The sequence below is a fragment of the Melopsittacus undulatus genome, chromosome Z, assembly GCF_012275295.1.
Source record: "Melopsittacus undulatus isolate bMelUnd1 chromosome Z, bMelUnd1.mat.Z, whole genome shotgun sequence".
Classification (NCBI taxonomy): Eukaryota; Metazoa; Chordata; class Aves; order Psittaciformes; family Psittaculidae; genus Melopsittacus; species Melopsittacus undulatus.
Genome location: NC_047557.1, coordinates 47,552,056 through 47,555,849, shown reverse-complemented (window position 1 = coordinate 47,555,849; position 3,794 = coordinate 47,552,056).

Here is a 3,794-nt window from a genome sequence, read left to right as displayed (position 1 = left end):
GTTTTTCCTTTTCCAAGAAGCAAAAGTATTCTATATGTGAAAAACAGATGGGAGACATGAGTATCAGCTGGAAATAAGAGAATAAACCAGTAACATGGCAATTCATATGTGGTACGTCAGAAGCACATTTTTTAAAAGATTTTTGGTTTTACCTTAGAAGTTCTCTTTCTAAATCACAAGTGAAGTTTTTCCTTTTTATATAGTAACAGAAAAAGTTTCCTATAACTGCACAAGTTACCTTTGACTCTTTGCCTCTTTCTTCTTTGCCTAGCCATACACAGATCCTGACATTTTCACTTTACTGAAAACCTTCATCTATCCTTTGGTCCTGGCCTTGAGGTGTTTCCCAATACAAGGAAATAACTAGGTAAGCCAGATTCAGTGAGAAGTTTTTCTTTCTGGTTTTGTGCCATTCTAATTTTGCTTCTGAGTAGCTTATGCCAGTATGTGGGCTGAGTATTGACAAAAGTCTTATATTAAAATAGTTAACATTCTTCTCCACAGAGATTTACCAATAATAATAATAATAATAATAATAACGAAAAAATTACAGTGTCTTGTGAACAGTTTTCATTTCAAACACCTTACATAACAGGAAGGCAGACTACCAATAAAAACACAGGAGACAAGTTCACAGTCTCTGAAGAATAATAATGAACACAACATAAACATTTTCAATGTTTTTATTCTTACTTTAACAATAAAAAACATGTTTTTATATATAGATCATATACACACACAGTGTAAAGCTATTGTAGTTTAATATAAATTTCTTAAAAATATGCACAAGGACTCTACAGAACTCTAGCTACAGGAGCAGTGTTGTGACCTGTCTTCCGTGAGTTATCCCAGTCTCTAACCTACACTGTCAACAGAGAAATTTATTTTCTTTAAGCCTCACTGGTGGTTTACACTGCCTGGACAGCTAAGCATTGTGCTGGAATTACTTTTTTCTCTTTCAAGTTACTGAAGACATCAGAATACAAAAGTTGAATTTGGTTAATCCTTGTTTTAGTGACTTTGAAATGACTAATGGATACTGAGAAGAGTACCCCAGCAAGAGTATTTGTGAGCATATTTTTACGTCAGATGAAGTGGTCCACAACTGCAATTACTTAGCAAGTTCAACGGTCGAGTTACTGTTTCTTGGAACAGTACGAGTTTTTCTTGTACTTTCTCATGTACTTTCTCTTCCAAATTGTTCCTCAGTCCAATCACTGTCCTCGGTTCAGCTGTTATTTTTCTCTTTGTAATGTAATGTAATGTAGTGCAATATAATCTAATAGTTCTTTTTCTTCTTCCTAATAGCTGGTACAGTGCTATGTTTTGGTTTTAGCCTGAGAACAAAGCTGATAACACACTGATGTTTTAGTTGTTGCCAAGTAATGTTTACCCGGATCAAGGACTTTTCTGTATCCAATGCTCTGCCAGTGAGGAGGGGCACAAGAAGCCATGAGGAAGCAGATACAGGACACCTGACCCAAACTAGCCAAAGCGATGCTCTACACCACAGCACGTCATGGCCAGTATATAAACTGGGGGGAGTCATCCGGAAGGCACTCATCACTTCTCGGTTTGGGCTGGTATCCATTGGCAGATGGTGAGCAATTGTATTGTGCATCACTTGTGTTTATTGTTGGGGTTTTTTCCTTTTTAGTTTTATATTCTCTCCCCTTGTTATTTCCCCTATTGTTACTAGTAGTAGTAGTTTTGTATTATACTTGATATTTTTGACTTTTTTTATCTCATGGTTCTGAGTTACTGTCTGGGGTTAAACACCAACACTGTTTAATCAGGGCTGGCCACAGACTGTTATATCTACAGTTTATGTAGCCTAAGAAGGAAGGAACCCCATTTAGGGACAGTTCAACACCTTCCTTCAGTCTAGAAAGAGAACAAAAATCCTCCTATTATTGCCTTTGCATTTGTAAAATTACATAATCTGAAAAGTTATATTCATATGAAAAATGTATGAAGTGCACATATTTGTATTATTTGTATGTTAAACTTTTTCTTAGGAAGTATCTCTCAATTTTATTAACAAAATATTTATTTTCCTTGTCTTTTAAGTTCAATTGTGACAATTTGATATTGAAATACTCTTAAGTATACAAAATAAGTGACAGCCTTTCTTATCTGTAGTGTATTATGCAGACTTTAGACTAACTAGGCAACAATACATGAAAGAATAAACCCTGTTGTTTGTGTTTATAAGATCACTGCACATCCTGTATTTTTTTTCCCGGTGTGTATACACTGAGAAAAATGTATATGTACTGAATATGAAACCTGTGAACATTTAATGACAAAATACTGTTCTCTGTGTTTTATTTAGGTTACTGCAGCTCTCTTTTCCCATCTTGCATTAAGCTTGGATAGAAGAAGACAAAAGATCAGAAGTTCAGCTCCTGTTTCTATTGCTGTGCAAGATATAGTAGTAAAAACAAAGTGCCCTTCACAGTTGAATTAAAGGTAAAATTTTAGGGAAGCCATCCAGCAGTCTGTAGAACCAGTATCCAAAAAATCAGGATGTTTGTGAACAGGGTTAATAGACCTCTCTACTTGCAGCTGGCCAAAGCCTTTAAATGAGTTACATGAGCACATGTGGAGAGGACTTTATGGAAGACCATGTAAGAAGGGAAAGTCCATAATGCAAAGCTGCAACTAAGGAACAGATGTTTTAACATAGGGCCTTCTGGCACATGGTGCTTTGTACTGGCAGCTCTGCATCAGGCACAGATGTGGTGTTTGCAAGGTTTGGACTGTTAAGCGAGGCCTTGGTGCTGGTGTTGTGCTCTGTGAGTTGCAACTTGCAGCTCTCAGGGCTCAGCTCCAGAGCTATTGAAGGATTTTCCCCAGCCCTGCCAGGGTTAAAGCAGCCAGGATACCCCAGAGTTGAGCTTGCAGCAGCAGAGGTGAGCTGTGCAGGGACACCTCACCCTGGGGAGATGGGAGGGTTTCCTTCTTGAAGGACCTGGGCATTTCTTCCCTCCTTCCCATCCCAGCCAATGACAATGGCCTCTCTTCTCTTCCTAGCACCATACCCGCTGCTGCAGCACCGGAGACAGGGAGCAGCTCAACATCACCAGTTCCCTCCAACCCACTGCAGCCTGTCAAGTGCATAGCCATGGAGATGGAGGACTGCTGTCCCATCTGCCTGGGCAACTGGAAAGAAGTCAGCTATGTGATGCCATGCCATCACCAGTTTTGTTACCAGTGCATCCTGCGGTGGGCTGAGACCAAGCCTGAGTGCCCCCTCTGCAAGAGAAGGATCCAGTCCATCTTGCACTCGGTGCAGGCTGATGATGACTACAGGGTGCATGTCATCACATCACCTTTGATACCATCAGTCATTATTCACCAGGCGGAAATGCCCAGACGCCCAGCCTCCCATGACTTCCGTCACCCTGGAGCATCCCATTCACAGGCTGCAGAAGGGGTGCCCAGGGATCCTGTGGGCCACCTCCAGCATGAGGAATGGGTAAACCTTTTTCAGGACCACCCAACCCTCCTTGAGACTGTGCTGTCCTGGGCTGAACGTAGGCTGCAGCAGATCTTTCGAAACAGGTGGTTGGAGGCAGCCATAGTGGAGAACACTATCATGGTCCTCCTGACCAACTATGGCATGAATGAAGAGCTGCTGGTCCATATGCTTGGTGTCTATCTCCACACCCGCACAGTGGCATTTGTGAAACAGCTTATCCGTGTTGCTGTGCGGCGCTGTGGCAGGAACACCTGCCATCTGCGAGGCCAGCAGGAAGGTCTCCTGGCCCTGGCTCAGGGACCTGCAGCAG